The sequence below is a fragment of the Pavona decussata genome, unplaced genomic scaffold (genome assembly GCF_977016875.1).
Source record: "Pavona decussata unplaced genomic scaffold, jaPavDecu1.1 SCAFFOLD_190, whole genome shotgun sequence".
Taxonomy (NCBI): domain Eukaryota; kingdom Metazoa; phylum Cnidaria; class Anthozoa; order Scleractinia; family Agariciidae; genus Pavona; species Pavona decussata.
Window position 1 is genome coordinate 1,735,818 of NW_028145599.1, and position 14,183 is coordinate 1,750,000.

Here is a 14,183-nt window from a genome sequence, read left to right on the forward strand (position 1 = left end):
TCACTATTCAAATCAGGATTGACTTGCTTTTTAAAACACCCTTTAGGTAAGGAAGTCAAATTTCCTTGGTACTTTCTCAATGAGCGAAATCGGCTCCTTTTTAGGACGCTTATATCCCAACGATCTTCCATGAAATGCTTTCTAATAGGCAGGTCTTGTCTTCAACAATATACGTCAGTGAAGATGTCGGGCTGTGTAGTCCACATAATCTGCATCAGAAAGATCATATGAGAATAAGTATAGGACGTACTGTTGATTGGGGTTGGGGGTTGATTTCTTTTTAATTTCTTTTTTTGTGGTGCTGCGTACGGACGCCAGACAGTGACATGATAACCCAAACCTCTCGCAATTTCTCGATCCATATCTCCTTACCCATGGTGCTCCTTGCGCGCGGAGCTCCGCTAAAAGCAGGATAAAATTAAAACTTTGCAATGAAACGTTGCAACGTTTTGCGAGGTTTCGTCAAGTCAGGTGACACAGCTATACTCGGTACAGGGAAAACCGAGTGCTTCTATCAGGAGTCGAACCTAAGACCTGGGATGAGTTAGCCTGAGTATCAGGCCTGATACTCAGGCTAGGGATGAGCCTGGGATAAGCGTCTCGTTAATTGATTAGTTCTCTTTTGATGTACAGCGCGCTCTTTAATATCAGGGGCCGAATTCACGAGGCCCTCCTAAGTAAAGATGTAATCTAGATCTAAGTATTGTTTCTGAACCATAGTATGTTGTTATTTCAACAATAGACTTTTGTTAAAAAACAATATTTGAGATCTATAAATACGTTTTAGTTGGCATCACAATAGACAATTGTAGGATATATCTTAACTTAGGAGGGTTTGGTGTATCCGTCCCCTGGCCCCTGTACCACACCTGAATAAGATCGTGAGATAAGGATGACGGAGTATTGGCCACGTGCAATTCAAAATGAGCCAATCATGAAACGAGAAATAAAGTTCTCCTCTCCACCCTCAGTGTTCATTGTCGGCCAATCAGGAGCATGAAAGTCATCGTCTCCCCGTCAGCGACGTAAACATATACTTTTAGACCTTCAATCGATCTTTTTTATTTCTAAAATTAAATTTTTCCTTTTTGTGAAAGGATGACTAATTTTTTACTACTTATTTTCTTGTATTGATGTCACGTTAAGCAATGATATCATTCACATATCGCGGATTTTAATTGTTTTCTTTTTTATGCCGCTTTTATTAACGCACATTAAAACTGAACCGATTATTAAGTCAGAAATAATTTGGTAAGAGTTTCAACATTTTGTTAATTTCTACAGCATTAATATTTTGACACCAAAAAACTAATTTTTCTTCGTAGTTATAATAGTGCACAATGTTACTTGACTTGTCATTAGATTGATTGATCTCCAAATTCAGCTGTTGTTCCGTTTTCAATATATAAAAAATCAATACAGTAAATTCAGATTCATATGAAGAGAGCTTTGTGAACAATGAGCTCTACAATACTAATACAACAGATTACCCGTAGGAAAGAAGGTTTTTTAAACGAAATGATGGTGGAGGTGTGAAATATAGAGGTACAAAGAATACAAAAGGCTAATCATTGATATAAGCTGGATACCCATTGGTGATAGGTTTGGCAGATCTTCCTGTTCAGTAAACTTTAAACAAGTTAAATATATATATATATATTTTTATCAGCACTGTCTGTTCAGATAAGCCATTTCCAGTAGACTTTCATCCTCTCTTTTCCAAACTGTGTCGATGACTAGTCTGCAGTGTCACTGATATAAAAACGAGTTTTTTTTTTCATTCAAAGAAATAGAACTTTTCCTTATATCAATGATTTTGCACTAGGCGTAAATGGCCTCCCATCGCAAGCCCTCTGTTTACCTAATTGTGTAAACATGTCCATCATTTACTCCACCGAATAAATTCACCTTGATCAGCTCACCTGTTTTATACACTGCTATTCTGGCAAGCCTTTCCTTGTGCTTTTAGCCATCATACTACTGTCAAATCAAACTGAAAACGTTTTCGACGCAATGTAAAAGATGCAGATAATAGAGAACATGTCAGCAATGACTGGCTTAAACAAAACGTCTTCGGTCATTGGTGTCCTTTCCAAAGCAGAAGGCATCGTGTGGTGCAGTGTTTATGCATTGGAAGCTGTCTTAATTGTTGTGGGAAACCTGGTTACGATTGTTCTCTTTGCAGTCAACAGGGACCTTCGTAAGAAGAGTTTATACCTGATCATCAATGTTGCGTTTGCTGATCTGATGTACGGAGCTCTGCTAACGCCGTTTGATATTTACTTTATATACGTCGGTTATTTTTATGAGCTTTGGTCAGGAAAACAATCTCCAACGCCTTTAAATATTTCGTACCATATTATTTCTTTCTGTTTGGTACAAAACACGTTAACGTCTTCGGCCTTAATATCGTGTGAGAGATTTTACGCCATCTATTGGCCACTGAAGCACCGAACATTGTCATTGCGGGCATATTGCATTGCTATTTTTGTAACGTGGTCGTCATCAATTCTTGTATCCGTGGTGTGCACAGTATTACTTTACTTCACTTCGACCAAACTTGATTACTACATCACGGCATCATACTTTTTGACTCTACTATTGATTGTCTGTGGTTGTAATATTGGTATTTGGAGAACGTTTAGACATAGAGGTATCCCCTCAGAACAGCCAAACAGGGCTTTACAAAACAAACGCTTGACAAAAACTTTGCTGTTTGTATCGATAATGGCTTTGATTTCTTGGCTCCCGATAACTGTAGTAAACTTTTTAGTGGCCATTTATGAGATGCCGATATCTTGGCACGTTTTTCACGTGACTGTTGCTGTAAACGTTTCCAACTCTTTCGTAAATCCTTTAATCTACGCACTACGAATTTCTGAGTTTAGACGAGCGCTGAGTTTACTCTGTTTTACAAGGCAGGCACCAACGAGCAGGGAAAACCATAAAAGAAGAAATAGATATAAGGTTGCCGCCGTGACATCAGTAAACCAGATAAAAACATTGGGAACTGATTCCAGTCATCTACAGCTGGCGACAGGTGGACACGACACCAAACTGTAGTCGAACATGGAATAAATTTATCAGGCTGCCATGAAGAGGTGTATAGAGTTAAGTTTAAACTGAACGATCGAGACAGTATGTACATGTATATATGCAATGATTTTTAATTAAAGCTGTATTTTTAATGTACTTTTAAAACGCAATTAGGACAAAAAAGTTTTTCTTCATTTTATGGGAGTCCGATGTTACAAAAAATTGCGTTTTTAGGCCTACATGAAACTTGTCAGAAATTTTTGGAAATCTGTTTTGTAGTTCAGGGGTGCAAAATGAATAAATACGTAACTCTACTTGATATTGTTCCCGTGAGGACTGTGTTTTGGTTACAGATCACCTCACATCTGCGACCGTTGGGGAGCATTGATACTTTTGGACCTTTAGAAACTTTTGGTCGGCAGAGAAACGCCGGACATGACGAATTTTTGCAATTTTCTACATGCCATTTCGAGCATGGTTGAATGAGTGTGGGTATTTGTCGTAGACTTTTTTTCATTGTTAAAACAATGAAATTGACAATTCCCAAACGTTACGTCATGAGGACAAAGTGCAGTTCTGTAGTCTTTGAACTTTCAATAGTAAGGCCATCGTAAGGTGTAAACTCAAACTCAAATGCCGGCCAATTCCTCGGTACCGGACCGGGATAGCACAATAATAATCGAATAAAAACAGTTACATTTATCAAATTTCGAGGAAAAGGCACAGATTGACTAACTATTGAAGGCCTTCATAAGGATTTTATTTTGACCATCTCACTAATGCAAGAATCCTCGAAAATATATTTAGAAATCAAAGTCTAAAGCATGCGACGATTTAGACACAAGATTCTGTCACTGGGAAATCATCTTGTCTAACCCGTTCAAGGGCCGCCTTACTGCGTATGTATCTTCTAAACAGCGATTCTAAGTACGTAACAGATAAGAAAACGCCAAGTTCAAAACACAATCCACTACTCTGCCAAAGTATTTTCCTTCTGTGATGTTTGTAATGTTATCCATTGCATAAAATGTACTTTATGCAAAAAGTTCTACATTGGTGGGACAGGAGGGAGACCACTGGCGACCGATTTTATCTTCGAGACGTTAAAATTGAGAAATGAGAAACCTGCATCCAAACCAGTCGTCCGACACTTTAAACTACCTGACCACTGCTACAAACACATGCCGCATGTGGCACTTTGTATTACGAGGAAAATCCTTAGAAACATCACCCTGAGATGCTCAGAACGTATGCGCTGCAGCAAAAGGTGTCACCGCCTTTAAGTATGATAATGAAAATTACCGTATTTCCAGTGTTAATAAGATGGTTAAAAAGCGCACATTGATGTAAATTGGGTTTTGTTACCTGCAGGTGTCATGTTTGACGTAAGTAGTACCATAACCGTGTTAGGTATGTCCACGTGTAGGTCACAGTATTGGCACTCCGTGCTAAGAGGGTCAAACTGACCATAAAAAGTAATGCATCGATCAATTGGGATCTTCAACATCCCTCCCAGGTAAAAGCCGGACACTTGACCGTCAACCGTGCCCAGGATGGAGGCAATTTGAACCGAATTTATCTTTTGGTCTGGAGGGTTGTTTTTCCTTGGTTTTGTAGAGAATTAAAGGGGTTTTCAAAGTTTTTACCGAAAAGTTCACTCGAAGATGGCTTCAAATGAGTTTCAAGATGATGTAATTAGTATTTGCCCTCGAGGAGGTGGCAGTTGAGAACTTAAGGAGACTCGAAAGGGTTTCAAGCCTCGTGCGCGCACTAACCCACCCACTCAATAACTAAGGTGTACGCGTCAGATGAATGAATCAAAATGTAAATCAAAAGTTGCGTGCACAGAACACTGGAAGTGGAAATGCTTCGTAAAATCGCGCGAACCGGAAAAAAAAGCTGTAGGAAACATTTGTTTTTATCTCGAAACTTTGCGCGGTGACCTACCTTGATTTTTTGCATGCATGCCACATTCAGTATACCACTTCAAATAGAAATGTTTGGGAGAAATTTATCCAGTAGAAATGTTTGTAGGTGAAAAAATGCCCTTTTGAAATAGCACAAAATCTACTAGATTAACGTTTTGTAATATTTCCAAAGAAGTTGAAGAATTTAGGGTTCTTTCCAACAAGGCAATAAAACGGTAGGTAGAGGTTTTTTTTGTAGAGCTGACCTGTTGCCATGGCAATCGCAATGATGTCAGAACTTCCTTTAAAGTATTGCCCAACAACTGAGTTACAAAGCTGTTTATAGTTTGTCCACTTGTAATCATTCATCATTTCACAAACATTACAACAATGAAAAACCCTTACAGGCCTCCTTAAGGGACAGAAAAGTGATGGGGGGGGGGGGGAGGGGTAGGAAAATACCAAAAAAAAAATTCGTGAAAGCCAAAATGCCAGAAAAAAAAATTCTTGCAAGCCGAGACGGAAGAAAAAAAAAATTCTTGCAGAAGGAGACTAAGGAATTATTATAGAAAATACCTTTTAGTGTTTTAATGGCAGAAGAAAATTTCTTCCAGAATGCCCCAAAATGGCCTTTTTAATGTTTGAAAATCTAAATTTTTTTGTGGAAGTTTGTTTTGTATGAACAACAAACCAACCCCACATTTTGTGTCGTGGCTGGAATTTACCCTTACTACAACTCAGTATTTTGTTTGTGTTTGTAACTGGTAGTAAACCCAATAATCACGAGTAATAGGTCAATTGGTTTTGAAGAAAAACGATTTTGTCAGTAAAACGCTTTCAGCATATCTGCTTATCCATAAAGCGCTTTGTAGTTTTATTCGTTGGGCCACAGAGTGCTTTATGGTTACAAAATTTAAAAAAACTGAGCCATTTTCAAGAAGTCCTGCTAAACGCTTTTAGGAGCATCTAGATTGAAGGGCAAGTGTTCACTTTATTCACCACAAAATGCTCTGTGGCTCATTGTCAATACCACAAAGTGCTCTGTAGGCAAATTAAAACAGCACAAAGTGCTTTGTGATCTGGTGATCGAAAGTACCTTGTATCTTGTGAATGACTTGCTGTTTACTGAAGGATTAAGGCGGTCAATAACCGACATAGTTTTAAAATAATTTATGTTTAAAGCTTTTATTGCAAAAATCAGGATGTAGGACAAATTTGCTTTGAATATAGTACGGTCAACCCTTTCTATTAAAGACGCACATCGTCGGGACCGACTCCAACTGTCTGGCTTAGAGAGGTTTCCGGCTGATAGAGAGTAGAGGTATTAAGGTGACACCAGTAATACTGAGATAACAAGCTGAACCGATGCACAATGACTACACGCGCCATGAATTTGACTTTTGAATTTTAAGTAAATTGAGATTATATACTACTTGAAGTGTTTGTTATGAAACATTTCATAAGATTTCTTGGCGCCAACAGTTTTGAAAAAATTTGAATCAATTGTTATTAAAATGTGTTAAAAAGTAAACAATCAATAATCAGACAGTACATGAAATTTGATTTAAATTATTTGAAAATGATGACCAGTCTTTTATTTAAGTGTGAGGCTGATTTTACTATCAGCACTATAGATACTACTTAGACACTAATTTCGTTGTTTTTGTTTAGTTTTGACCATTATGCTGTAATTTTTAGATATTGTCTCAGGGGTTAAATTCCTGCATAAGCACTGAGCCAAAAAAAAAAAAAAAAAAAAAAATCCTGCAAACTGACCATCTTTTATTTAATTTTACGTTACCTTCCGATTCATCGTTCGGCTAAAGCAATTTATATAATATAATAAAACGTACTTGGACACTGTCAATAACTCTGAGAAAGTCCCTCCTGATCATCAAGCCAGATGAGAAAGCTGCTGACCCCGCGCGATCTACTGTATGATCTTTGGATCAAAGGAAACATTGCTAACAGAAAAGTGTCATTTTCAGACGAAATCTGTGTTAATAACAATAAAAAAAAAGCCGGTCAGGAAATCATCACTTGGTCAACGGTGTGCTTTGCGCGCGTCTGCAGTTGTTTTGGGATCAATCAGGTAATGGCGGATTTTATATGGAATAATATGGCGAACAGCACATTAAAGTCGAATATTTCCGTAGAAAGGTTACAAGAAGGTTAGCTGCTAAAAGAAAACAATTGTGGGCATGTAATTAGTCGCATTAGTTCATGTTTTTGGTGTCTGAAGGAATTGAAACCGGCTTGAATTTGATCGGTATTGTGAAGCTGCTGTTCATGCAGCGCCAGAAACGATCGAATATCGCAGCCCAGCGATATCGGAAGCCTCAAACAAGGAGAACCAAAAAGGTCTTATTGCACATGCAAATCCGTTCGTAAAATCAAGTAAAAGGATGGTAGTGGCTGTTCGAAGGTGGCTACTGATCTAGGGTGTGGTAAGCAAATGCGGCGTCGATAAAGCGACTCCTCAATTTTATTTCAAATGGACCACAAAGCTGAGTTTTGTTCTTAAAATAACTCAGTTTCCCGATTGTGAACCCTTTTTTGTTATCACCGAGCAAAGAAAGCTCATCCTTTTGCTAGGCTCGATTTCCGCCGCTCTCTCGAGTCCGGTCTTTGTTCTCTTTTCCCGAACAGCGGCTGGAAATCGAGCCTACCTTTTGCATGCTTTTCGTCTTTGCTGTGAAGACCCAATGAAAAGCCACTTATGCACATTTGACGAAAAAATTGTGACTGGTTGTTTTAGTGGAAATGAGCTGTTTTCTTAGGAAACGGTCCTTAGAATTTCGTGAAATTTGACAAAACAGCAGTTTTCTAAAAAGCGTAACTCGCCTACAGCGTCACCCTACCAGTATTTTGTGAGTTTTTCTGGAGACAAAAAAAAAGGAAAATCTTACGACTGCATTATTATTTTTGGACGGTTTTAAACAGCTTGCCGCGTTGAAGTACGTGGTTTGAAAATAACGTTTACTGGCACCCGTATATGTACTAGAAAACTGTGTTCGGGCTGGCAGATTTAGTAGTTTTTAGTGTTTCTATTTCCGCTTTCAACGCCATCAGTTATTCAGTCTTTTAAAATTCTCAGCAATCTTTCTTCCTGTAATAGATGAAAAGAAGTTGAATACTAGAACAGCTTTAATTTCTGAATCATTTCTTTTATGCAAGTTCGGAAACGCTGCTTTTCAGGAGCCATCTTGATTATCTTAACAAATAACCCTATGTCAGATTTTGCAGTCGTTTTTTCTTGTTCGATTCAACGTGACGATTTTGTTTGCTGCCCGTGTGAAGAACAGATCGCTATTTCGTCTCTTTCGTGAGTTGATTTAACGTTCGTTAGTCAAGGAAGAAGCGGGGAAAAATTTCGCTTGTTATTCGTGCTGTGTTTGATTTTCGTCTTGGGTCCTCTGGGAAGTTCTAAAAACAAATCAAACAACAAAGTAAGTTTTCACTAGAACTTTACCTAACTGCTGGTTTTGTTTCTAATTTGGGGTGTTAATCAACATTTTAACACCAAAATGGCAATGAAAAACTGACATTGAGATGAAAATGCGCCGTTTCTTGTCCGTGTTTTTTCAAATAAGTGAAACGTAAGTGACTAAAATGATGAATAATTTAGTTTGTTAATTTTTTGTACACCTTCGAGCGAGTGCCCGTTCTATTAATTCTATGATACTTGGGATACAGGCTTTCGTGAAACAGTCTGAGATAACAAACAACACACACGTACCAGTGTCCACAAATGGACTCCTATTCAGTGGTGACTTTTTAAGAATGTTCAAGGAAACTTACTTCGAAGAAGACTTAGCGAGGTCATCAGAATAAAACTGAAATAAAAATAAAACAGCTGTCGAATTTAGATTCAATGTTTGTGTTCGACTTGTATGATTGTATTAGTGTTCTGTAGATCTGACAGAACTGACCGTTACTACGGTTACATTTACCTCTTTAGAAAACTGGGTCGCTGAAAATGATGTATTTTGAACATCTCTTGGATGAATTTTGCCATCCACGAGATCGGCTCACACAACACAGGCGCGTAGCTAAGGTTCGATAGGGGTGTTCGTAGAGCCCCAAATCTTGCTGAGCGCCGGAGGCGCTCTTACTAGGGGGGTCCGGGGGCATGCTCGCCCGGAAATTTTTGAAAATCTAGGTTCCCAGAAACCTCATTTCCTGCATTTTGAGACCCATTTTAGGCAAATCACAATTTTGTTTTACTGCAGCTTTTTAAGCTATATACATCATTTCGTCGGCATAATTGTTTCAACTTAAACAAGAAAGTTCAATGTACAATCCGTGCCCTGTCAAGTTCTGATAGCTATTCGATCCGCTGATAGTCATACACCAAGCTGGTAAACTGCATCATTCTTGGGTGTGGGCCTTCGAACAAATTGACTATCTCGTCAAGATTGACAGGCATATCATATTTGATATGCATTAGAGCCAGGGCGGGCAGCCTACTCTCTCCCATGGTACACCTCATGTAGTTGTTGAACCTCCGCATTGCCCTTATGGAACGTTCACATTCACAAGTGAATGTTCTCAGACGAACTTGTACGTAATTGCGCGTGAAACTCAACAAGGCTTGAACTGAGATAGATAGATAGATAGTTTATTAAAACTATTAAGTTTGAAGTGAATCTCCTTTCAGAACAATGCCGCATTCAGAGAACAAAACGTATCGCAAAGCATGCTTTCCTATGGCTTTTTTGGGCGGATGCGGTTTTACCGCAAAATGAAACGTCATTGAAATTAATCTCCAAGGGTTCTTGACAATTTTTATTTTTACTGTGGATAAGACATAAGGCCTAAAGAACGGGTTTATATCTCTATTTTTCTTTGGTTGATGTATTTCGACGACAGGAACTTTATCTAAAAGTTTTTCTTCGGCCATTATTGATCTTCAAAGGGGGTTCGTTCGAACCCCTCCAACCCCCACTCCTACGCGCCTGCAACAGCCAAATGCATGGAAAACAGACCTACGTCATTGGCGCCAGAGCCATGTGAAAAAGAGAGAACGAGCGTATGGATAAATACAGAAACAACTAGCGCTAGAAACAAGCTAATGGTAGGGTTGAAAATGGAGATGAATTCAAACTTAAACAAGGAAGTTGAATATAAATAACTTATACTGAATCTTAAAGAAATGATATTGGAGCGCACAACAGAAGCCAAAACTAAACGGGGAAAGTTAGGTAAAGCGACACGTCACAAAAATGGCGTAAAAAGTGAAGCCGAAGCACCTTCGACAATTAACAATTCTAATTTCCGCGATAAGATTTATTTATTTAGTTATTATTCTTTGCCACCAGATAGTTTTACAATTATATAATAATTTTTTAACTGATAGTTAAGGGGAAAGTTACTGGTAAATAGTATGAATAATTTGCTTAAAAGTTTGGGAATAATCTATCACAGGCGTTCAGATGGTGGGAGAGTCGAGAAAAAAAAAGCCTGCGTTAGTCTTCCACGGCAGCTTGTTATCATTTGATCGCATCGCAATTTAGTTCGAAGCTAATCAAAAGACAGGTCGGAATGTGATGCAGTCTTTTGAATTTTGCATTACGTTGCGACTCATAAGTTTGGACTGAGGTCGGTCAAGAAATATATCTAGATGTATAGAACGCACTGACACAGTATAACCTGTATAATCCCTAGTACGCTATGGGTTGGTCAATCACCTCAAGAAGCATGTTGTCGTCTAAAGAAAAGGGTCTTTCATTGAGCGTAGAAGCCTTTGTTAACTTTGTATAGTACACAGATAGTATGAAGAGTAAAGCAAAGGAAAGATGTTGCGCAGGGAACATTGTTGCGGGGAAAAGGGGAAGTTGCCTCGCTTTTTCCGTAATAAAGAAATTATGTATTTTAAAAATATATATAACTCTGGACCAGGAAACAACCTTCAATTTTATGTCTCTTAAGAAGTGAACAGAACACTGACACTAGTTGGAACTGAGAAAACAGTTTTCATTCTTATTCTCCTGAAGTAATCTTAATCTATTTTTCAGTACTTTCTTTTAATTTTTTTGTAGGCCTCTGTGACAGGCGCAAAACAAAGCAGCTGTGAGCGTCAAGGTCAATTCTGTAAGGATGGTAAGTTACCTTCAAAATTTTGTGTAATCAGTTTTCACAACTTGTTTTTTCTTCGTACACATATATAATACTATTCCCTAAATCTTGGGCTGTGTGGCACAATGATCGACTTTTTTTCATTACACAGGACGAGATGGGCGTGATGGATTAAACGGTGATGTTTTCGTTTCATACTTAAACTTGTACTGCAAATAAGACTGTTTTTATAAATTTTTCTGTACGTTAACAGATTCACTGGATTTTGTTATTTTTGTATATTGAACACAGATTAAATCCACAGATCTTCAAATTGATAAGACGTTCATTCTAAATATTTTATTACGCACTCCAGGAAAAGTTTCTTTAAGATTTTACAAGGTTAAATATTAAAAATATCGAGTGCATTATTGAACAATATTAGCGGGTGGAAATTTTCAAGAACATGAGTAAAGACGGCTTAGAGGAAAAGATTAAGTATAGGGTATCATAATTCTTCGTCATCCTCATATCATCATCATCATCATCATCATCATCGTTAGTATCATAGTAATTCTTATTAATATCATTATTAGCATTATTGTTTTTATTGGATTAAAATTTTATTATTATCTCAAACAGGAAATAATGGACGCAATGGACAGAACGGTAATTCTTGTAGTCACTCTTTATTACGTCTTATTTTAAATATTTACTTCTTATTATTGACCAATCGGGTTCTGTACGCGATGAGAATATGGGCCCTCGGCTACAAAACGGCTGAACGTCCATGTAAATTTTCCATTACGGTCCAGAGCAAAAGGAGTAAGAAGGAGGGTTATTATATGGCGTCACTAAACGTGATAATTATGAAACGATATTGGGGTGTACAACAGAAGTTGAAACTAAACAATAAAAGTTACGTAGAGCAAAAAAAGTAAAACTGAACTGCCTGGCGTTAAGAGTTAAACCGAGGTACCTTCGACAATTAACCATTCAAAATTTTGTGATAAGCAAACCTGTCCAAGGCGTTCAGATATAGTGGGGAGAGGCGCGTAAAAAGTTGGGTAAGTCTACCCATCTAATTTTTGAACAACTCACCGACAGATTTCTTGGATAACACTTCTGCCGGTACAAAAAGGCGACGAAACGCATCACACCAGCAGAGATTCGTTTAATCTTCATTGTTTATTGTCCATTGTACTGATTATTCCTAAAGTTAAGCTTCGCAAATAACATCGAACATCTATCACAGCAAATGCAAAGAAATTGTTGAAAATGAAAATAACAAACTGAAAATACCATTGTACCTGAAAAGTGTATATCTGTGGTTTGGATCAATTAAAACGACGGAATTTATCTTAGACTAATGCGTTCGCGAGGCCTGCACTAATAACAACGGAAAATTTGATAGCATAGACGTTCTAGTTTTAAGAGCGCCTATCTCTAAGCCTCATATTCAATTTTCATCCAGAAATAGAATTCGCTAACAATTCTTCCACTTTTCTTGGCAATTAGGTAACAAATATGAAATAAGATCGGAGAAATTTTTTCATTTTCTCTCCCTGGCTATGCTCTAAACCCAGTCGCGAGATCGTGAAATTTGCAAGACTTGCAGCTGTTTGTTCTGGAGTTATAAACAATGACCCTCAATGCAATTACTTGCAGTCATAAGCTACAATTACTGTAATAAATCTGAGGACACAATGTTTATCTACTTATCGCAACATGCGATTTATTGAGGCTTGTAAGGGTTTTTTTTAGTGTTCAAATGAAATACAGATTTGTATACCTTCATTTAAGGCAGGTTTCCATATGATCGCGAATCGCAGATCGCAGATCGCAATAAGGTCTGCAATCGTCTGCGATCATATGGAAACTACTTCTGCGATCGTCTGCGATCCTGCGATCGCGATCGCAGACGATCGCAGAAGATAGAACCATGTTCTATCTAAAGGCTGGTTTCCATATGATCGCAGACGATCGCAGACCTTATTGCGATCTGCGATCCGCGATCATATGGAAACCAGCCTTTAGTCATTGATGTCAAATCAATGGACAAAGGCCGTTCGTCTAAAAATTTTTGGTCGAATCGACTTCAAAAACGAAAATTAAAGTGAGGGGAGTTTCAAACAGATGAAAATAAGGTTGACGGTTTTAAATATGTGGTGCTTGAAAACGTGCTTCACTTCCAAATTACGCAAATTTAATATGTTTAAAAGTTTTCAGCTTGTTATTTTTTATCTAACAACAGGGCGTAATGGACGCGATGGACAGAAAGGTAATTCATGTCTGAGTGTTGTAAAAAAATGTGTTGTTTTGTATCTCGTGATACTTTATGGTACCTCAAATAAAATTCCTCTCAGCAAAAAATATGGGAGTTAAACATACATGTTGGATCACCAATAACGTTTTTTTAAAAAACATTTTTTTATCTTTTTTTTTTTTTTTACAAAAATGCATAGCACAATTTAAAGTAGCAAACAAAAAGGTTTCGTTTACAGGATCGAAATTCTTCTAATCCAATTCTTTTTTTGAAGGTGTCGTTCTCCCTTACAAAAATTGAAGAGGAAGAAAGATCGAAGAATTATAGAATTCTTAAAAAGAAGAATTAGAGAGACTATTGAAATTCATTGCCAGGCTCCGACATTGAATCGCGACGTTGGATATGAGCTCACGGCGATCTACCGGGACGTTTCCTCACGTGATATTTTATAAACTCAATCGAAAGCTTGTGTTTGAACACAAATTTATTTTCGATCCAGAAAACGAAATTTTTTTGTTTGATATAACATGACAGAACCAAGGAACAATTATTTGTCTAACAATTTATTGAAATTCATTGAAAGTAGATACAATAAGGTAGAAAAGAGTTGCCTTAGATTCCTTTTTTCTCCCGATAAAGGCGAACATACAACAACAGTTTGGTAACAAAGATATTTAGCACAAAAAAGGGTTCAAAATAAATACATAGCTTTCTCCATCATGGAGAAAGCCTGCATTTATACTGGTTGTTTTCTTTCCGTTTCATATTCTTATATATATTCCTGCTACCTACACTAACATTTTGAACAAGGGTAAAATAATTCTCAGGATAATTAGTACAGGTTTTGCAGTTTCATTAGTCAGAACTTCGCATGCACAACTTTGCACAACTCATTAGTCTAAGCTGTTGAATTTTTC

The 14,183-nt window shown here is 37.6% G+C and overlaps 1 long non-coding RNA gene across 1 annotated transcript in view; it reads left to right on the forward strand.

Annotated features, from left to right (window-relative positions):
* The first annotated feature begins 8,086 nt into the window (after positions 1 to 8,086).
* Positions 8,087 to 14,183, forward strand: part of LOC146462297 (uncharacterized) — a 9,546-nt gene continuing 3,449 nt past the window's right edge. The window contains exons 1-5 of the long non-coding RNA XR_014857171.1: positions 8,087 to 8,392; positions 10,985 to 11,045; positions 11,173 to 11,199; positions 11,643 to 11,669; positions 13,255 to 13,281. This is a non-coding gene — a long non-coding RNA (uncharacterized LOC146462297). The remainder of the gene's footprint in view (positions 8,393 to 10,984; positions 11,046 to 11,172; positions 11,200 to 11,642; positions 11,670 to 13,254; positions 13,282 to 14,183) is intronic.